The sequence below is a fragment of the Lepidothrix coronata genome, unplaced genomic scaffold (genome assembly GCF_001604755.1).
Source record: "Lepidothrix coronata isolate B3197 unplaced genomic scaffold, Lepidothrix_coronata-1.0 Scaffold62, whole genome shotgun sequence".
In the NCBI taxonomy this organism is placed as follows: Eukaryota; Metazoa; Chordata; class Aves; order Passeriformes; family Pipridae; genus Lepidothrix; species Lepidothrix coronata.
In genome coordinates, this window is record NW_016690242.1 from 2,625,103 (window position 1) to 2,647,972 (window position 22,870).

The 22,870-nt window shown below is 38.3% G+C and overlaps 1 protein-coding gene and 1 long non-coding RNA gene across 3 annotated transcripts in view; both read left to right on the forward strand.

Annotated features, from left to right (window-relative positions):
- The window catches only part of LOC108498702 (probable acyl-CoA dehydrogenase 6), a 78,400-nt gene that overhangs the window by 18,504 nt on the left and 37,026 nt on the right, over nt 1-22,870 (forward strand). The window lies entirely within an intron of this gene.
- On the forward strand, nt 939-11,944 carry LOC108498704. The gene is made up of 3 exons (XR_001875272.1): nt 939-1,054; nt 11,345-11,487; nt 11,626-11,944. It is a non-coding gene; the product is annotated as an uncharacterized LOC108498704 (long non-coding RNA).

The following is a 22,870-nucleotide window of genomic DNA, read 5'->3' on the forward strand; positions in this document are numbered from 1 at the left end:
TGCAAAATCATAAGCATCATTAATAATCTAATCCCTGGAGATTTTACATAAGCCCTTGGTCACTCCAGCATCTGAGAGGAAGTTCAGAGGTTCCCATAACAGTAAGGTGCCTTCTCATGCAGCTGAAAAACAGGTCATGTACCTGCTCATGGCAACGAGTTTGGAACGAGGTGACCTTTATGGTCCGTTCCAACCCAAACTATTCTATGATTCTGTTTTATCCCAGAAAAGAGGACAGGCAAAGGCATGGACCCAGTATTTGTGAGTCTGCATGTGACAGGCAACTTGTTTATAGGATAAGTAGCGCACACAACACTAAACAGATTCATATGCTACACAGTAATAAAAAGGTGTAAAGGAGGGATAGTAATATAAGGAATTTAGTTCCTTCAGGCTTAATACTTAAATAGGGTTAGAGCTGGCCATTTATAGACTGGAACAAGTGAGTTTGGAGGTAGAGATGAAGAGAACTGAAATATGGTTTTAATCATGCTGTATTGTGGGGAATAGGTATCATCATTTAACAACAAACCCGGAAGTTATCTGTAACTTATTATTTGATATGGGTCTTATGTTTATGCTGCTTTTAGACCTACTTTGATTTCATTGTTTACTCTCATGTAATACTGATATGCACATCAGAGACTGCATGGTATCTTATACTAAGTGAAGTAGGAAGTGAGAAGATGGGTTTTATTACAAAATACTTTTAAAGTCTATTAAATTGGTCTGAGAAATATTTGGAGTCTACACTCTTTTTTGTTGGTACAATCACGTTGAAAGTCTTTCATAGCTTCATCTGAATAATGAAGCTATAATATATACATTATCTGAATAATGTACTGTATAGTAGATTTGGTATCAGTCCAAAAAATCATCTGTGTACCCTCAGTTTGTCAGTTGATTAGTAAAAACATGTGAATTGTTTTTGAAGTGAAGGTTACATTGGAGACAGGAGTGAAGGATGCTTTAAAACTTCAAAACTTCTTCCTTTGATGGGACAATCTCACCAGTGCAAGACAACTGCTTGGCTCATTTGTGGGAAGGCAAACAGGTATTTGGCACCATCATAACTTGAATTGTGCTATTTACTGTGTGCTTTGAAACCTCTGAGGATTATGAAAATTCTCTGATTATGAAAATTCAGATTCCCTGAACCAGAAGCTTAGGTGTGTGCAACCGCTCTTTCCAGAATGTAATATGTACCCCATATGGAAAAGTAATATTCTGTCCTGCATAGTACTTTATAGTGATAAGCCTTATTGTATATACATTATAAATTTTTACATATATTGCAGTAAATTCTGCAATAAATATATATATATATTTATAGAGAGACGGAGGGATTTTTTGATGGTTTTTGTTCTTTTAAATCATTAAATCATAAAATGCCAGTTGGAAGGAATGTCAAAGATCATCTGTTCACATATTTCTTGGCAAAAGCATGGGCTGGACAAGATGGCCCAGCACGTTGTTCATTTAAATTGTTAAAAGTGTCCAACTTTGGGGAACTCACCACTCCTCTGGGGAGATTATTCTAATAGCTGATGGTTGTGAAAACTTCTCCTTTTGTGTCTAATCAAAATCTCCCCGGGAGTACCTGGTACTCATTATCCCTTGTCTTTTCCCTGTGATTTCTTGTGAAAAGAGAGTCTCCATATTTGATCATTTTTGTGGCTTTTCTCTGAACCTTCTCCAGCCTGTCTACATCTGTTTTGTGTAGCAGGAACCAAAACTGAACATAATATTCCAGGCATGGCCTGACAAGCACTGACTAGAGTGGGAAAATGACTTCATTATCTCTGCTGGTGTTGCCCTTGTTGATGCAGCCCAGCATCCTGTTGACTTTCTTTGCTGCAGTTCACTCATACTGAGCTTGTTGTCCACTAGGACCCCCAGGTCTCTTTCCACAGAGCTGTTCCCCAGCCAGGTAAATCCCAGTCCTGCTTAGATAAGGTGTTTTCTCTGCAGACTATCATCAACATGCTGGAAGGTCAGCGTAGTAGTCTTCATGGGTTTTGTTTTTCTGATCTCCTACATGTTTTAAAAGAGTGGTGCAGAGAGCATCTTCTAAGTGGAAACACACACAGCATTCAGAGGAAACTGGAGCGATCTCCACAGGGAATGGGTGAACAGTGCAATGTAAAATGAAGGACGGGAAAATATCAGAACCATAAGGCTCTGTGGAACAATATCAGTCTTTGAGGGCAGAAGGTGCACTGAGCAGGGCTGGTGAATTAGATATGCTAGGCAGTTTGTGGCAGTCTTGTCTCTGCAGTGTGGTGCCAGTGAAATTTGAGCAGCTGTTTTAGTTATTTTGCAGCTGAGCTTTTTGACAGAAACATTGGGAGGAGATATGTCAGAAGCTTATTAGGGCAGATGTTGGGGAGCAGATATGGGGTTTGGGAGAAAATGGGGACGAAGCTGCAAGATAGGGTGGAGATTTTTAACATTTTTATTCCAGGTATGTTTGGTTTTGTGCTGTCACTTGAAAGGCATGATCACCTGGAGGAAATACAGCTTCACCCTGTTTGCAGAGAGGAAATTTAAACATATGAAAAGTGTGTGTCATTAAAAAAAAAAAAAAAAACAGAGAAAAAGAAGCTGAAGTAAAATTTTATTTTCTTAAAATTATTTTCCTTCAGTTCGCTCAAGAAACCCTTTAAATATCTTAATCTTTTAGGGTCTTTTTCAGTAATATAAAGAGGTTGGAGCCTTTTTCAAATGCAGAGATTTGTTAAAAAGTATCTGTTTGAGTAGTGAAGTGTAGATCAATTGTGAAAAACAGAGCAATAAGGAAAGTGTTCTTCTGATCACCACAATTGTACATACATTGAAATTTAATATATTTTTTCAGTTTTACAGAGTAAGTTTTGAAGTCAGACTTCAGTGTCAGGGTTTTTTTCTTGTGTGGTTTTTTTTCTTTGTTTTGTTTCTCAAGCAGAGGCATGGGAGGCCATTTGTGATAAACAAAGCACTTCTTGCAGGACAGTGGTATTTCCTGAAGAACATCCCTGTTTGTTCTCTTTGTGCCTTTCCTGGGTGGCCTAGAAGAGCTGGTTTCTCCGTCATCTCTATTGCAATTGCTGTTGTTTCCCGTAAGACCACAAACCCGCTCTGTGGTCTTGTCTGCTCTGGGAGATCTCTTCAGTGTTGGGTAGCAGGAGTCAGGAACATGGCACAGCTCTGAAGGAGGGCAGGGACTTTTTGTGTAGGACCTTTGAAACACCATGACCTGTGCACGTGCACTTTCCTTGAGCCTGTGAGACGGGGAGAAAATGTGCACTTGCTCAGAACTTCAACCATTCACAAATCAGCTTGGCTTGTACAGCTGAATGGGGAAACAAAGAGGGAATTAATGGAGATTTTCCTTGAATGGGTATCACAGGGGTGCATATTTGAGCTTTTCATGGCATCATTAAATGGTTTAAAATTCTCTGAAGGTGACTTTAGTCAACATTTATTCTGTTTCCTATACTGTGTGTCAGAGGAAGTGAATGAGACTGTTGTGCTCACCCTTGCTTTTTTGTTCAAGAATGAGGGTCTCTCAGCAGAGTGGAAGGTCAGTGATTAATAAGCCTGCTGAAAGGAATTATTTTTTTTCCTTTTTTTTACGTTATGTATAACCTGTGAAACTCATTCTGCAGAAATCACAAGGAGCAAAGTTTAATAGGAATCCAGAAGCTATTACATAAAGGTGTAGATGATGGCACCATCCACAGTTACGTCAGGGAGAGTAATTGTATTTCTGATCATCAGCTACTCACTTAGGAAATGAATACACCATTTCACAGTGTCTTCTACTCTGTGGCCTCTATTGGCTCACTAATTCCCCACTGAATAGCATTTACTCTGTGTGCTGGGGCCTAAGCCTGGCAAAAACAACCACAATATATATTTCAATTTTTACAGAATCCTTTCCCAGCCCAAGAAAGGAAGCCTTTTATTAGAATCATAGAATCTTTAAGTTTGGAAAAGATCTCTAGGATCATTGAGTACAACCCTTAACCCAGCACTGCAAAGCTAATTTTTGCACTTCCCTCCTTCTTTGTATGTTAAAATGGTTATGATCCCATTTTTTACGGATCATTACTATCCATATTTGTTTTCTAAATCTTGCCAGTTGTTTTCAAGCACCTCTATTTACTTGTGTTTCTCACTGAGCCTCTCATCTCCTTCTTGCCTTTTTCCCCTCTTAAGAGGATTCAGATAGGCCCTTGTGTAACTGCTCTAACAGCTGCTATTTGCTACTTCTTCTATTTCAACTTACCTTGGAAGGACTGAGGGTAATAAAAATATTTTGTGAAAAACTAATGAAAGTCTGGGCATAAGGGGGGAGGGGAAATAAATCTTTTATAGTCAGATGTTGTTGATATTCCTAAAGAAGTTAAGATCCTGAAGACTGAGAATATTGAGGCCTTTTTAATCATCTACTTGCTGTGATTTTATTCTTCAAAGCCAGTGTCATTTAAGAGAAATTTAGACAAATAGATTTTGCATTGTAGGGAAAGCTTATTAAAGATTAAATTGCATGGTTTTTGCCTCGAGCTAGTAACATGCTGTGCTTCCTTTACCTGGTCTTTTGTTTGTTTTTGCTTAATAACCTTTTTGGAGTTATGTTTTGGAAGATAAATAGATTATTTTACTCCTTCGACATTCTTTTAGGTTTTGCTTTCCAAGTTTCTCTCCTCATAGCGGAGCAGTTCAGGCTAAATCCTGGTATTATGGAAGTTCATGTTTACAAAACAAACCAAACCAAAAAGCCTCTGAATCCATTTTACTAGCTTTTTGGGCTTTGTTTGTTTGGCATTTTTTTAGGTAGAATACTGAGGTATTTCCCCCCCCTTTTTTCCTAAGAGAAGTAGCATGGGAGCAATTTGCTCTTCTGTAGCTGGTGTAAAGTAGCTGTTAGTTGAGCTTGTCATTTGCAGCAAGTCAGGAAATTCTTTCCAGTGTGTCCAGATGCTTCCTGTGCATAAGGCTGGTGTCATACTTGGCATGTGATTAAAAAAAAAAAAAAAGAAAAAAAAATCTTGAGACTGCTTTTTATTTTGCTTTTAACCATGTCCTTTGGCACCATGGAGGGAAGACAGTCTGTCTTGCTGTTTGGACAGTGACACTGTACTTGGGATTGTTTGGAAGAATGAAAAAGTACCACGTAAAATTTAATTTTTTTTCCCCCCTTTAAAAGCCTTCCTTGTCTTTCTTCTCCATGTCACCTGTATGCTGTCCTCCTTGGAGTAATAGACTAATTCATATTCTACATGTCAGGTTCTACATTGCTAAAAAAATAGTTATGGCAGCTGATAGTTGTAGCAATGCTGCATTTCAGATGTGGGGGGGGATTTCAGCTGATCACGATAAATGCTCTGGCCTCTTTGTATTATTCTCTTTACATGCCTCTGCATGGGAAAAGTTGTGTAAACCATATGTCTTGGTTGTGCTTGTAAAACCTGTGGCCTGGTGGACCTATAAAGGAAATGGTCATGCATTTGCTACCTTTGGACAGGCCTCTCCTGGACTTCCAGGCACCACAGTAAAGAGATGCCCAGATAAACCAGATTCTCTCAAGAATAAAAGCAGTTTCCTATATTTTCGCCTTATGTCCCTACAACACAGCGTTGGGAATCCCATCCTCTGTCTCTGTACAGGCAGTAACTGGATGTCATCAGGTCCCATATCCCATAGGAGGATGTGGAAAGAGGAGAACGCAAGAGGAAACAAATACCAGGAGGAAAATTTTTTACAGAGGAATCATTTCAACAGGAAATGTTCGGCTCCTTCCGGCAGAACTTTGTAACTATTTTCAAGAAACAAATTTCATTTTATACCAGTTTTGCATTTACTTCCTGCTACTTCCTGTGTGTTTTGATCTTTCCAAACTTTATCTATTCATCAACTTTGAGTCAGCAGCAGATCTTTAATGTACATGAAAGGTGTTAAGGGTTCTCCTGGGTAGTATGTTTAAAACCAAAGGAACCCTAAATTTTGGAGGGGCCCACTGAATATGTTTCTGCAGACTGATCATACAAGAACTGACCTGTCCTATAGAATCACAGCGTTGTGTAATCCCTAAGCAGCTCCTGGGATTTCAGAGTTGCACCTGTCTGAGATGGATCAGAATCTGGCTGTTGCACAGATTCTATGGTGCTGCCTGCTAAACTAGGGAAGGGAGGGAAAACACCAGTTTTCTCTTAGGAAAGAGGTAAAACAGTGGAACAAAATGAATTGGACTTTCTCAAAGGGTATTTTTTGAGCAGTTTAGCTATGTGTCTGAAACATAAAACATGTAAATATGGAGGATTATGAACATCTTCCACTTCTGATCTTGCTGAAGCTTCAATTGCCCCCAGGTTTCAGGCAAAGATTCCAAAGCTAAAATGATGAGATTATTACATAGGAGATTTTTACTACTGCAGCAACTGTTATCTAGACCTATAGCTTAGTGTGGTTTCTGCAAGGAAAAGTGTGAACCAAAGTGGAGAGGGAGGATGTAGGGGGAGACACATGCTGTGTTGTACCTTGTGCCTGCATGATGGGGAGTCAGGAGACATTATCAGGTCTTTTGTGCTAGTTTCAAGCTGACTGGGACTCATGCTGAGTGGATGTGGCTGCCCTGCATGGTTTTAAAATGTTTTGCCTGCATTTGGATGGATCTCTTCGTCCCCTGGTGTGGTGTGCATCATCTTCCACTGCTGGATTTAGTCAGGAGAAACTGGATAGATCGTGGGTATGTTGATATGACCAGTAGACTTTGGGGCTGAACCTGCCCCCTCACCTACCTCTTCAGTGAGGGCTGTAACTAGCTTGTCTGTAATGAAAGATGGAGCAAACATCCAGCAGAAAATTTTGATGTCCTGATGTGGAGATGAAGTGATGATGTGAGGGGTGGTAATCTGTAACACTGGCTAACATCATTTCCTTCCTTCTGATTTGAATGAAGACACTGATAGTGCTTAAAATTAAGAAATAGTTGATATTTTAAAATAATTTTCCCTTCATTTCACTATTTTATTTATTCAATGTATTTGTGAGCTGTGTTCTGTGCCTCCACGTTCAATTTTCCACATAGGAGTACAGAATAAAGTTCAGAACACAAAAGATTGCATGAAAAGGTGGCATTGATTATACAAAATTACCATCAGAAGGCAAATTATTATCCAGAGCATTCCTTTTGACATTATGAAACAGCTTTTAATTTAATATTAAGTTTAATTTGACAACACTTAGAAATAATCAAAAGGCTTTGCAGTTTAATTTCTTGTAAGGAAGTATCCTTAAAAGTAGTTATAGAAGCGTGTCAACAGTTTTGGGGGAAAGACGAGTAAAGTTCTGCTGAATAATAATAAAGAAGAGCTTAATTGAATTCAGTAATTTCTGGTCTTAACAGAGCTTGGTGAGAAAAGGTGAAATGGAACAATATCCAAAAAATACCCAAACTCAGAGTCCCAAATATCTACTAGCTGTGAACTATGAGAGCAGCCTTGCTGAGAACAGCTCTGCAGTTGGGAGTTCTGGTGAATGAGATGCTGGACATGACCTGGCAAATCTCTGCTCACAGCCTGGAAAGCCAGCTGAATCCTGGGCTGCATCAAAAGCAGTGCGGCCAGCAGGTCGGTGGAGGTGGCTCTGCCCCTCTACTCTGCTCTGGTGAGACCCCACCTGGAGTGCTACATCCAGCCCTGGGGTTCCCAGTACAGGAAAGACATGGACCAGTTGGAGTGGGTCCAGAGGAGGAGTCACAAAGATGATCAGAGGGATGGAGCACCTCTCCCATGAGGAAAGGCTGAGAGGGATGGTGTTGTTCAGCCCGGAGAAGAGAAAGCTCCAGGGAGACCTCATTGCAGTCTTTCAGTATCTGAAGGGGGCTTATAAGAAAGATGGAGACAAGGTCTTAGTAGAACCTGTAGTGATAGGACAGGGGGGAATGGTTTTAAATTAAAAGAGGGTTGATTCAGATTAAATGCAAGATAAACATTTTTTATAATCAAGGAGGTTGGTAAAATCCTGGATTGGGTTGCTCAGAGAGGTGGTAGATGTCCCATTCCTGGAAACATTAAAGGTCAGGTTGGACAGAGCTCTGATCTAGCTGAAGATGTCTCTGCTCAGTGCAGGAGGGGTTGGACTAGATGACTTTTAAAAGTCAACCCAAACCATTCTATAACTCTAAGTAGTTAATGTCATGGACATGCAAATGTAAACAAAAGTTTGCAAAGAAAAGGATTGGCATTTAATTAATGTATTTTTAAAAAAGAAGTAGGAAAATTAGACAGCAAATAAGAGGAAAAATCAAAACATAACATAAACACCAATTTGTCTGTGGCTAAAGTTGAAAAATGTGCAGTAGACAGTGATGAGGTAAGACTTGTGTTTTGCAATTATCCCTGGTTTTGGAGCTGCACAAGCCCTTGAATGTCACCTTTTTATCTCTATTTATGCCAGGGTAATATTGTCTTATTTTAAAAGAAAAAAAGAAAAACAAAAAAAAAAGCCAAACAAACAAAAAACCAAAAAACCTCCCCAAAGCCAAACCAAAACAACAAAAAACCCCCCAAAACAAAACAAAAAAAAACCACACCAAAAAAACCCAAACAAAAAACCCCAACTATAACAACAAAAAACCTAATCAACTAACCAAAAAAAACCCCCAAACAACAGCCCAAGAGCTACACTTACAGGGTTATTAAAGTGGGATGAAAACCTTCACATGGTCATACTTTTTTTAATTTTGTCTAGAGGCCACCAGTGTAAGCAGGCCTGTGATTCTGGGTTGTTTGTAGCTGCCCACCTGCAGTCAGGAGGCTTCACAACTGGGAGCTGAAATGCAGAGATAGCAAAATCTGGAGCAGAGCCAGAAACTGAGCCCTAAATTTAGGAGTCTGGATAGCTGCGATGACAGGAGATTCCTGATCAGGATGGTTTTTGTTTGATCTCGGAAAATCTTGAGGGAGTTACTATAGTCCAAGACTTGAAAGACTGCAGCAGATGAACCTTGCAGAAAAGTGCTTATCTCCAGCATCTCCCAACATCCCTGTTCAGCTCCCTATCACCCTTGCCATTGTGGTCTGTGATGTTTTGCAGTCAAGGTTGGTTTTTTTTGTTGTGAGAGTGGTTCATTTCAGAAACAAGGGGAATGTTTTTAAAACACATTAGAAAACATTCCTGCTGCTCAAACATCAGGCTGTGAAATCACTTGGCAGAGGTGGTTTTATTTCAGCTGACCCTTTAATGGTCAGCTGCAATTTTACTCATAAGCAATAAATTGCAACCGATCTGGGCATCATTTTGGATGAAAAATAGCTCAACAATATGAAGTCATTCTAAAGCACAGGGCCAGATGAAAATATCCATTTTCAACATAGGCTTTGAATTCATCATGTTTGTGAAGATGGTAAATAAATAGCAGAATCAACGCATTGTTCTTTTTTGTGAGATGTGTGTTTTAATCCAGTCTCAAAAGATGAAACTCAAGGGATTATAGTTAAACTTTTTTTCAAGATGATACTCTGTGAAGGCGTATCTTGTTCTTGCAAGAGTACTTGAAACACTCGGGCTGTTGGCTGAGACTTGGATAATGGAATATAGTGTCACTATTGCTTGCCTGTGCCTCTTTAGCTACTATGAGGCAAAAACTGCCTTTCTTTAAATAACCTCTGTGCAATATAAGGCCTAAATGCTATTGAGCATCAATGAGAATTGGGCATATATTTACAATTTTTGTTTTTTGAAAATTGAGATTGTAATGAGAGGAAAGAAATAATGTCATAAATATTTTTCTTCTTTGTTTACTTCTTTAGGATATCTTTCCTCATTGGTTTCTGATAAAGCTTTCAAGTTGCATTGAACCATGTAACCAGATCAGTCAGTCTGTCCAAAGTGTTTCATTGCTGTAGACTTCTCCTGTATCTCAGAATGATTATGCTGGTGCAATGCAGAGAAAGGAAACGATGAGATAGGTGGCAAGTACTGTTTATGGTGGATTTAAAGGCAGCGTCCTCACTGACTTTATTAAATCCTATATTAAAGGGCAGGAGACATCTAATGTAACTTCTGTAACCAAAGGAAGCTTCCTGAGCCGCCAGTGGATATGTCACCCAGGGGATAAGCAGAGGTCACCACACCCCCTTCCTTGTCCGGAACAGAACAGTTTTTAAAGTTTGGGCAAAGAGATAGCTGTGATGAAAAAATACCAATGCTACCTGGTATGCATCAGTGGTCTTTCAAAGCAAGGGGGAGCACTGAAAGGTATTTTTATAAATCTCTTACATTATTAAGTGCTCATTTTCCTTTAATACTTTTGGATATTACTGAGCTTAGTCAGATTAATTCAAGGTCCCAAAGATAACCAGTTTCTGTGTGTCCGAGAAAGTCATTAATGGGGGAGAGAAGCAAGACAATAATGCATACCACCAAGAAAAGAAACGTGGTGGTGTGAGTTGAAGTTGTTCACTCTCTTGGCCCAACACCTGTCTTAGCTGCTCCCTTGGTATGAGCTGGGGCAGCTGCATTTGGAACCACTTATCCCATGCACTGCTTCCTTCCTGCCTGCAGCCTGAGGGCCTGGAGGGGGGGAGCTGGTGATGCAGAGCCCTGAGCAGAGAACAATGAGATAGGATTTCCCTTGGCATGGTGGCAAAAGATACCACAATCTAATTCTTTTTTGTTTGCTCTTCACCAAGTAGAGTAATGATCATCACTGATGCCATAAATATTTATAGAAAAAAATTCCATCCCATCTTCCACTTTCACTGAGAATTTTTCATCCTCACTGTTTCTCTGCTTATTGTCAGGTTACTCATTTGATTCATTTTTCACCACTCTACACTTTGGGCTACTGTAATGTTGCACATATTGTGAGAGAAATGATTGTGCTATTTTTGCAGGAGTGCTTTTTTTACTATATATTTTTCACACAGGCAATAGAGTGTTTCTGTACTGCTTTGAGATGGTAAGTTACTATTGCTGAGTGTATTTTTTTTTCTTTAGGATATTTTAGCAAAGGCTTCACTGGTTTGGTTTTTCGAAGGAAATCTTTATAAATCCATTTTCAGTAGCTGTGCTTTACATATTTATACATTTATAAATATTTTACACAGCCTTAATGTGTTAAAGAAAAATCAGGGGTCAAGCAGAAGCTCACAGATCCAATTAATGAGTTCCAGTAAATGCCCTTAAAACCTTTGTGCATTGGGAGTGGAGCACAGAAACACCTCTCCTGATGCTTATTTCCACTTATTCCTTCAATATTTAATTAAGATGGCTTAGTTGCTGTAATTCTCCATCAGTTTTTAAAAGATTTAATTTGAAACTAATTGGACTAATTCACTGACTATTAATTACCCAGATTTGCAGATGTAGAAATTGGTCCACATGAAGACAGTGGATTCAGTTTTACATCAAAGATGAAGCTCAGCCGTGGCTGAACAGACTTAATGAAATCTCTCCAGCTTTGTCTATAACCTTTTGTCATTTGCAAAGAGGAAAGAGGTGAGTGGCATAACAGGCTTGATGCTGTGCTTGGAGTTTGTCCTACAAGGAGAAACTTTTCACTTTAGTGGCTTTGCCACTAAAGACGTGTGTCTTTTATTACACATATACAAATGTGTGTGCATATGTATCTTACAGCACATCATACAATCATGGACTACCTCCAGTTCAAAGGGACCCGTGAGAATCATAGGCTCCAGCTCTCTGCCCCTCTCCAGACTACCTAAAACTAAATTATGTGACTAAGAGCATCATCCAAACATGTAACTATTCCAGGCTTTAAAGAAGCATTAATGAATAATTTTTATTTTGCCATTAATTTTAAAGGGCAAAATAATTGCACTGCTTGTGGAACATCATCTTTTCTTCTTAGGCCCTTTCCTGACTGGATTTACAGGTATGAGTATCTGTGCAGGAGGCTTTATTTCTTAGAGTTTCAACGTGTTTGTTTTTTTTTTCTTTTGGCTAGTAGACATACTTCTGTTAGTTGGAAATGCTGATCTGTTAATCATCAAGTGAAATTCCAGTGAAGCATTACAAACTCTTAGGCTTTGCATTCTCAATTCTGGGTAGATGGACATTACTGTAAACTTGCAATAAATGTGTCATACTGAAATTTGAAAATGTGCCAGTTTGATTGAAGTGAGGAAGTTTGCTCATGCTTTGTAACTCTTGCAGTTTTGTGTAAGCACTTCTTAAGCAATCTCAAAGAGTCATGAGGAACATATACCTGAACTTCCTTGTTACTTCAGAAAAAATACAGACTCAGATCTCACTATTAGAAGAATAAAAAGTAAAATTATACTATTTTTTTTTATATTTTCCAAAACAAAGATGCCCATTTTTCCTGCTGGCAGTTTGGTTCTCACCTGAGACTTCAGTCTTATATCTTGCTGAATGGTTGGATGTGACTTGTTAGCAGTGGACTTATGGGCATGGAAGCACTGCTGTGGTATGCTGTGCAAATCCTGCCCAGCTAGCTGTTCTCCCACAGACCTGCAACCCTGCCAGGCAGCAAAGGGTGTGGATGGCAGAGCAGAGAGCCTGCTGTCTGAGAAACCACTCTGCTGCTGTGGGGTCTGGACATGCAGAAATATGGAGATTAGACTTTTCTGTTCATCATTTTATTCAAATGGCAGTGTGAACCCAACTTCTGCCTGATTAAGATCAGTGCAAAAGTTACTGTGATGAGAAAATATTAGCAAGATTTATTTCTGTGTGTTTACAATTGTTCCTGATGTGGTGGCAATAGGTATTTCCAAACAAAATACTGCAGGTGCCCTGCAGTTTCAGAGATCCTCAGCTGCTGTAAATTGCAGTGATGCAGTGTGAGGGTTTGTTCTTCACACTGACATAAAGACTGTGGCTGCTTTCACGCTTGTCTCCCAACCTCCCGTGCTGTCTCCTGAAATACATAGGAGATGAAGTGTAGCTATTTTCATGAGGATATTCATGAGGAGCTGGAGGCTGAATGACTTGAGTCTGTGGTAGGAAGGGTGACTGCAGTTTCTGTCACCCTTCATATTTAGACGGCAGTAAGATTAGTATTGGATCTCCATTCATTGGCTGCTTCAAATCCCAAGTAGCAATTGAGGATATTCTTAAGTGAGGTGTCTTTTAGTCTGTTATCTATAATTAATGCAGTACACATTATTGACGAGGAAAGCTGTGGTTAATTTGTTTAAGAGGGTAGAAAAAACAGAGCCCTTTTCCTGGCATGTGCCATGTCTAGTGGCAATAAAAAAAAATCTTAGATCTGTTTTCAGGGTTTTTTTTAACTCAGCTTAATTTCTTATGGTTCTTTTATTTTTCCAAAATAAAAAATACTGAATAAAGACCATTTTTTACATGCTGCTAAAGACAGGTATTATATTTTATCTAGTCTTACTTGGTCTGTGATTTTGATTTAAAATTAATTTTTTGTAAGCTATCTTTCCATCAACTACAGAGACATTTTTGAAAGCTCTTCATGTCTAACTGTTGGAATAACTTTGCTGTGATGCTGGACTGCTTCTTCCAGTAGAAGATCTAAGTTCAGTAAGTAGCACTGAACCGTGTTCTACTGTCAGAAGTTTGCAGTTATCCTTTATGTAAGCGTGAGCAGATTTTGATCCCTTCTTTATTTTGAAAAGTTGTTTTCTTTTTCTCTTTGCTACAAGGCTGCTTTCTGCATCTGTTTACCACATGTTGCAGAGGTCATCACTGTAATTACTAGTGAAATCTCAAAAAAGAGGGAATCTATCTTTTCTGTGTTTCGGGGAATTTTCATCTGCAACTCTTTGGACAAACACCAAATTAACTGCATATTTTACTAACACTGAGGACAGATTTGGAATGGAAGCTTTTAGCTGGGCATGTCTTGGCCTGAAAGTTTTTGGCAAACTAATGAGGTCAGGTAAGAAGCAAAGAAAGCTCAAAGGATTGATTTGTAGGAACAATTAAAGAGCTCTGTAGTTGAGCTAGGGAGTGATTAGAGGCATGTGATTACAACGTATGTGTCAAGTATAAGCAAGGAAAGGAGGAGCTGTTTAGGACAGTGGAAGAAAAGGAGAAATACAGCCTGAAAAACTGCCAGCAAATGGGGAGGTTATGACTTGTCACCAAAAGCTGGAAACCTTACTGCTAGAGACATACCAGTTGCATTAAATGGGCAGGAGAAGATATATGGCCGGGACTCAGTCTTTTGGGACTCATGGGATTCTTTAATTTCTTGGGGTTTTTTATTCAGATTTAGTGGCAAGCAAGGGACTGCTTGTCAGAGCATGTCATCTGACTTCAGTTTTAATATGGGTAATTAAGTTCCATGTAGTAATCAACTGACCAAATTCAGTACTTGTGGATAAATTAGGGAACTAATTTCAGCCTGTGGTTTATGGATCTCTTTAGATCATTTCGAAGATGAATGAAAAAAGTTATGAGGATCGCAAATTTTTTTTTCCATTAAACTCAGGAAATGCTTTAAAGGTTTTCCTTTAAATAACAATGCAATAGCAATGCAATGAGTAATTTCAAATCTAGTTTTCATAACTTAGTGTAGGAATGGCAGTAAGCCAAGATAAAAACAGAGTAGGTGCTATGGGCAATATTAATACTTATATCTGAAGTTTATAAGTAGGAATTCCATAAATGAATATTCTTTAATTTATATGCCAACTACTTTTACAATTATTGCATCGGTAGACGTTCTTGGCTTTCTTTTTCATGTCCTCAAGTCTTCATTTTTCAATCATCTTTAAGAGCATCTTTATAGATAAGAGAGATATAAATAAGTCTCTTTTCAGTGAACAGTGTCAGAGTATGAATAATGAAAAGGGAATCAGGTTGTTATTGCCAATGGGCAGTTTGTGTTCAGTCTTCATAGTTTTTTTCAGAAAAAGTGTTTATTAAGCAATTTCAAACACATTTTTAAGTTTGCTGACTTTTAGCAAGCAGGCAGAAAGACCACTTCTGACTGCCAGTTATTTGCAATGCACATTTCTATCACATATATTTATTTAAAAAACAAGATCTTGCTCTGTTTCTGTGTAAAAAAAAAAACCTGCTCATGACATCATTTAAAATATTGAAAAATTTGAAGTCATTTATCGTGAAACTGATGAGAAAATAATCTCAGTGGTAAACAGAATAATATAGAAAAGAAAAACATCAGTCTTCATGTTAGTCCCTCTAGACATCTTGTTCAGTCACACTGAAGTTAGTTTATGTGATGGAAAGACTTTTAAAATAAGTTTTGTGGAACAAACCACCAAAATTGGTGTGATTTTATCCATTTTTTTTTTTGCTATTCTGTCATCTAAAAGACCCAAGAAAGATATTAAACAGATAAATCTGAAACTTCCATATAGAGTTTAGATATGGGTCAGGAGGTTTTTAGTATACATCTAGTTTGATTTTGCATTATTCAAATGGTCTTTTTATCATTAAAGAGCGTGTAGCATGGGCATTAGCATTACAAAAAGGGAGTTTTAAAGTAGAAACATACTTTCTTGCCACAAAGGTTCTTCAAAAGCTAATAAAAATTTTACAGCTTCAGGAAAATAAGAAGTATCTTTCTAAGAATTAAAAGTAGGGGCCACTGCGTTGTGTAGAGAGACAGCATAACCACTGAAGTATACTGTAGTATAATTTAAACCAATCTACCACTTTTTAGCACCAGTTATTTCATAACTCTTTCTGTTGCATCAGGCAGTTCTGATTGTGTGGCTGAGGAATGGGGAAACAAAGAGGCAGAGGCAAATTTTGCTTAGGCTGGAATAACAGCAGAGCTGCTGACAGCAGGATAGTGTGACATTCATCACAGCTCCAGGAGTCAAAAATTTTCCTCCTGCTGACTTCTGCTTGCAGAAGAGGCAGTGGTTCATACTTACTTAGGGATAATCTGTTATCTTCAAACCAGTCTTCACAGTGGGATGAAGAAAATGACAGTCCCAGCTGGTAGAAGTCCCAAATGTGTTTGGGGTGGCAGTCTCTGCATGGCACCCCAAGGTTAGGTTTGTCCTGTATCTGCCCATTTCCACGGAGGCCGCTCTTATACCAGACAAGGTTATGGGATGGCAGTAAAAAAAGCTGAGTCTGTTAAAGCTGAGTTACTCTGAGAAGTGGCGCTGGGTTGTGCTTCTCGAGAGTCTCCACTCAGAGTTCTTCTCTCTCTGAAGCAGCTTTCTCTTACTGTTTGCTTTTCCCAGGAGGAATCTCAAGTTAAAGCACGTAACAAGTTGGTTGTGAGGATTCGTGCTGCCTTCCACTCTCTGCTTCACTGAATTAGGTTTAAAAATACAATACTTTCATTCTTAAACTTCCTTCTCCTTTGTTTTGTGCTATGCAGAGCATCATTCTCCCCAGCTGTCTGCCTTACTTCCCTGTGCACTTCCCTGAAATCGCTCCTCTATTGTGTTCCTTAATTAATTATACTATTTCTAGCTTCAGGCTTTTTTTTTTCTCCTTTGCCTTCTTTGAAATTGTGGCAAAGTCTTGTAATTTGTGTATCAAGAGACTTGTTTGTTATACTTCTGTTAGTTATCTCACAGCATCTACTTTGCCATAGAGACCATAAAAAACACAATATTAAATTTCAGACAATGCACTTTTTGTAAATTAATTTGTCCTTCCATACCATCCTCTTTCATGCCTTTTACCAGTTTTGTAAATCCTGCTGTCATCATTAAGGGGAAAAAATATTTAATGTTTTCACTAAGTAGTAAAGCATTTTAAAAGAAAGGCCATAGTATAATACCAAGGCTTTATTGCCTCACTGACCATTTATTTTAAAGACATAAAAAAATGCTTCCGTGCTTACGCAAGGAGACAAGAAAATGAAGGTAGATGAGTGTTTGGCCCCTCTCTTCCTTATGACATTTTCTCAGCAGGAAAGACCTTATAGCAGGTAGTACCTTGTAACTCTAAAATGAAATCTTACCATCAAGAAATGGGGATGGCAGCACAGCAGTGTGGGAAGGTGAGGACTTTTTGCTCAGCAGTTGGTAGAGCACAGCACTGTGGCTGCTGTTGACAGCAGTTAAGAAACTTAGCAAGATGTCAGATCAAAAAAAAAAAGTCAAATGAGTGAATAGGGAAACATTAGGGATAATTAAATTCCAATATGATTAGTTTTTATATAACCTTGCTGTAGCACATTCTCCATTGCTGGCAGGCTGAACAGAGAGGTCTCCTGATCCAGTGTAAAATCGGTATGAATTTGTTTTGGATTTTTCCATCTTTTCTGTGTTTGTAGTCAACCAAATAATCAAATTGGCAATTTCCATTCATCTTGATAAGATATTCTAAAAGCATCCAGAATGTGGCAAATAAGAATATAAATCTTCATTAGCATAAGGAGCCAGACTGAGTGATGCACAGCACCCAAAGCCAGGGTTGCACTGATGAGGACCTTCCAGTGAGGAAGAGATTAGGGAGCAGTTTCACCCCAAGTTAGGGTGGAAAAAAATCAACCAGAGGACAGGATTTGTCTGAAGACACATCCTAGCTCTGGAAAGTCAGCACAGAAGGAGACTCTGAGAGATGGAAAACAACTGGAAAACAAACAAAAATCATATCAAGATGTGTTGTACTCGTCTTCAAATAAGAGCAACCAGTTTCTTTATGTTCTTCATTCCAATATAGTAAAGTTTGGTAGTTTTTCTTCTATTTTGCTTAAAGTTATTTAGCCCAAAGTTTTCTGGAAGTTGACTGTCTGCACACATGTTTTCAACTGCAGGGCTAGATTAAACAGAACTCCAACAGCACTAACCACTCCGACACAAAATCAGGAGCAAGCCAAATCTTGCAGAGTGAATTGCAATTAAATTGCAAGTGGGAGATATTTTCCAGTGGTAAAACATTAACCAGGGTAACCTCAGTCTGCAGCAGCAGCACTCCCAAACATAGAAATTTCCCTAAAATGGTAAAAGTTTGGTGTTTCTTTCGTGTTTCTTTTTTTTTCTCTTTCCATGGCAATATTTCTTACACGTAAGAAAAATCTGTACAATAGAGAAATGTATCTATTCTTTTGTGTAAACCTCCTTAAAATGCAGTGAATGGTGGCAAGGTTTGGTTTGGAAGTGTAATTGTTAAAGTCTGTGTTTTAGCATGCTATTTAGGTGAGTTTGTATTTGCTGAATTTTTCATGTGTTGCTTTAATTGTTCTCAGTCCATACTTTATCAGTGCTACTCCAAAATTTAGAAAATAGCATTAGTCACAGTCACAATGTGAGAAGTACTTCAAACAAGAAAAAACTCTTTATTGACACTTGGTGTTGTAAGAAAAACAGAAGATCTGTAGCTCAGTCATTACAGTTACCATGTTTGCATAAATGGGAACAAATAAATAAGCTCATTTTTTCCTTTGTTTCTGGGTTGGGGTTTTTTTGAGGAGGAAGATACACATTCATTTATGTTTGATTTGTTTTATATCTCCCAACTTGAAGCAGTGAGGCTGTAGCTTAGAAGATGCTATGATCTTTTCCATAAGAAAAACTTACCTCACTTGCCCCCTCTCTTTATTGTTTTTTAATGGAAAGAGAATTTCAGCTTTACATTTGAGTTACATTTGTAACTTTTCATTGTTTCAATGTCATATAGCATGGTCTTAAACCTTATTACTAATTTTGAGTATTCAGTATTCAATGAACAATGTTTTCGCCCTTTCCTCAACTATTTTAAACATAGAGTGAGAGTTGAGCATAAATTTATGTTTCAAATGTGGGCTCTCTCTCATTCTTCATGGTTCAGTATAATGATGTAGTTAGGAAAACAGAGGCACAGTCACTGCTGCTTTGCTTACTGTTAATTTACAGTTGCCAAAATCACTCAATTTGGGACTACCTAATGCTGAGATGCTGTATCCTGGATTAATCATAATGAGTTAGCAAATAGTTGTAGTATTTAGACTATAATAATGCAGCACCAAAAGGATGTGTGGTATATTCAGCATTGTGAAACTTATGAGTTGTAATACATTTATTATAATTTCATCTGAGACATTGTGAAGCTTCAGAATGGGTCACTGGTTGTGGCTGCTCATATATATATCTCTTTGTTTCTTCTACATCTAGCTCTGGACCTTGATCATGCTAATATTGATGAAAAAGCTGTTTCACAAACTTGAGCTGCTCTTGGGCAGTTTATGAAGACAGTCTGGAGTCAGTGTGGGGTTGGTGTCTTCACCAGACTAAGGATTCAGAAATGCTGACTATGTTATATTTTTCCATGGCTGTGGGATACAAGCTTTGTACTGGAGATGCGTCTTTAAGCCAGAACCGTTTCAGGGCAGACATCTGCACGTCTACCACCTCTGCTGCACAATGTGGAAAGCCCACAGCATCAGAACTGCAGGTGAACTCCAAAGGTCCAGCAGCAATGGGCTCCTTGCATGGTTGGTCAAGATGATCCCTGCTGTCCCAGCCACCTCCTGTGTCATGAGCAGCCCAAAAGTGAGGAAAAAATTCAGCCCAGCACCTCCTTAGTGTGTCTCTGAAATATTGGAAAGCTTATCAGCAATCTCTTTGGAGATGTGACTTACAAGTAACAAGGAGGTGGTGGAAAATATTTCTCTCTCTGGACAGAGAGAGAATATACTTTCTGGGAGACCACAGGGAGACAAAGGATTCACCAGCAACGTTACTGGAGTGGCTACACAGTGAGATCTCTAACACTGATAAAAGGTGCCTATGGTAATAAAATCCTCTTTGGTTCCCTTCCTTACAGTCGTCTGCTACTCAGCAGGGTCTCATGGCCTCAGAAGCTTGTGTTCTTACAGATGGATAGAGAAATGCATGTGAAAATCAGCAAGTAGTTTGTACTATTGGATGTTTAGTGTTTCTAAAATAGTTCCTCTTATGAGATGGAAAGTAATGTAACTCAAAAACATGAAAAAAAGCCTTAATATATTAACATAATTTTCTAATTGTATGTTCTGTTTCTGGAGATTCTTATACATACTTACTGGGATTTTATTTTTTATTTCAGATGTTTCAGTTGCTCATTTAGAAACAATATGGACAGCACTGTAATAAATGCCTGGTATCTGATGGATGGTTGCCAAGCTGATGGTACTTCAAAAATTCTTTGCAATTAGATGGATCTAATGGAAATTCCATCGTACAAGACCAGCTTAAATAGTAATAATATGTAGTTTTGACAAGAGCTTTTTCCTTCCTGAAGAGGCTACCTTTCCTTCTCCCATCATTCCTACTTTCTGTCTACTCATAGATGCTTTGGAGAGATGCATGAAGACTCTGGAATGCCTGTCTCCTTGGGAGGTGGGTGGTGGAGAGGACTCCATCTTCTCTGGTATTTTTCTTTTGATTTGAAAGGAAGGTGTGTTATTGGCTAGATTACTGAGCCATGAAGATAATAACTCAGTTATTTGGCAATACTTCTAAGATTATTTTTCAAATATGTCCTGGATAATTTATTGATTTCTGTGAAGAAGGGTATTTTTTTTCCCTTCTGTATATACAAACTTGTTTTGCCACTTTTATTTTAAAATGCAAATATTTAAAACTAAGTTTCAGGGCCATCCCATAACAATACCAAATCTATGTTGATTTAATATACTTTCCCTTGCAGAATGATCCCGCTGACATGATAAAATTTAATTCCTTTGCAAATTTACTATGTGACTATGTATTCAAGGTATTCTTGTCCTGAAGAATGTATCTATTACTATGTAACTCTAATGTGGTATTTAAAGAATAAGAATTTGAGATGTAATTTGTTGTATAGCTACTTATAAAAAAGCAAATGATTGTGATGCATTCTGACATTCTTGGAGCTCCTGAGTGGTAGCTGACTGCATGAACATTCCTGCTTGTGTTCCTGGATGGTTTCTAAATAGCAGAGGTAGTATTCATGACTGACAGAGGTCTGATTAGCTGCAAGTGTTTATATAGGTGCAAATGCACCTTTACCATAGACTTTAATTTGCTATGACTAAATCTACTTTCTATTTCTGTTGAAAAAAACTGCAGTTCAACTGTATAGTAAAAGGGTAGTTATACTGCTGGGTGCATGAATGCTGAGGATCATTACTTATAGTTCAGGTAGGATTCAGATTTGGGTAAGGGGACAAGAAAATTCTGGGCAGGGTGTTGAGGTTTTATTTTCTTAATTCATCTCAGTCTTCTACAGATACCTTTAATTATGTCACTGTTCCTTTTTGCCTGAGGTTATTCTCTTGATATGTTGTGTGACACAAATATTGTGTATTAGGCAGTTTGATGTGATTTTAATAGTAAATTATATTATAATTTTGTCTGCTCTGCAGAAGGTTACTGTCATTCCCCCTTGGAAGAAATTGCTTCTCATTGGTTTGAGGGCTGATTTGTTACTGATTTTAGAACCAAATCAATAAGAAGAAACAGGTAATCCTGATCAATAATAATTTCTCGGGGCACAGTACATAGGATGATGAAATGCTTATGGAAATAATGTAATACTTTGAGTAGAAAGTTTTTTGAAGAAAACAATCTTGAATAGGAAATTTGATTTCCAGCATGCTTTCCACTATACTGAAAATCCTTTCATTTGTGTCCAGTATCACATACAGGGCATACCCTCCAATGTTAACATAAATAGAAATAGCAGTGTAGTTTATTTCACATTGGAGATTGCAGTTCATATTATAATCCTTGCTCTGTTAGCTCTTTAACAGGGAAGGACAATCCACTTCATGATATGGCCTGGCTGACAAATCTGGAGGACAAGGATGTGCACAGTATGATAGGCAAAAATGAGAACTAAATCAGATATTTTCAGCTCTAGAATAGGGCATAAAGTGTTTGTCCATGCTCCTTAAACCTTAAAAACCTTAGCCTCCTTAAAAAGTTGTTAATGAAATGTTTTCTCCATTAAATTTATCAAGAATGGAGCAAGCATGGGAACATATAAGTTTTTCTGAAATGTCCCTTTTGTTGGAGAAAAAGAAGGGGAAATGCATTGTTCTGACATTGCAAAAGATCTTTCATTTTTATCCTAGAAGTGGTTTTTATTGTGAAATTTCCTTTGTGTGTCTTTTGGGGAAAAAACAAACTAACAAAAAAAAACCTGAAAAAAGAATACAATTTAATGTTATAAAAATATTTAGATTTCTGCATTTTTATTTGACTTTTGTTCCCAGTTTGAGATCAAACCCACTGGCTTTCCCAGAAAATTGCAAATTTGAATTTTTTCTTAAAAAGCTTACCACACTCCAGTGCTCAGAACTAGGAACGCTCTTTTATTGCTTTGCTTCTGCTAACTCAAAGCAGTTCCAAAACCAATCAGATTTCACAAAAAATCACAAAATACAGAAGATGCTCTCCTTTGGTCTCTGCTGTACTTGGGAACAGAAACCTCTGGAGATGCTCCAGCAGTACAGTGGGCTGTCCCACAGGGTGAGGATTTGGGAGCTGACAGAGACGAGGAGCTGTGGAACTGGCAGTCCCAGCCCTACCCATGCTGAAGGCTGCATCACGGGCAGGTGGAGATGTTACCAGCTGAAGAGAAATTTGCCAGTGAATGCTTATAAACAAGGAATTTCCTAGTGAGAGAGGAATGTGCTTCTAGGTGTGGCACTGGTTGATAGACGTCTCTTTAATGTCTTCGCTGCGACTGTGCTAGGAATATGTTGACCTGCAATGTGGCAGGTATTCTAGGATGGCATGGCATGTTTTTCTCAGCATCTAGTCCAGATTCTCAAGGACTTAAAAACTCAGCCACTGGAAAGCCATTTGGCCCCTTAAGCCTGTACAGATCAGAAATTCCTGTGGAAACTCCCTGCAGTGCACTTCTGTTCCAAGTTTGGTGCTACTGAACTAAAACCCCTGTGCTAGCTCCAGAGCATGTCTGAAGTTCATTTCATTATTTACTGCACCCGTGATGAAATTCTTCTTTTCCTAATTTATTC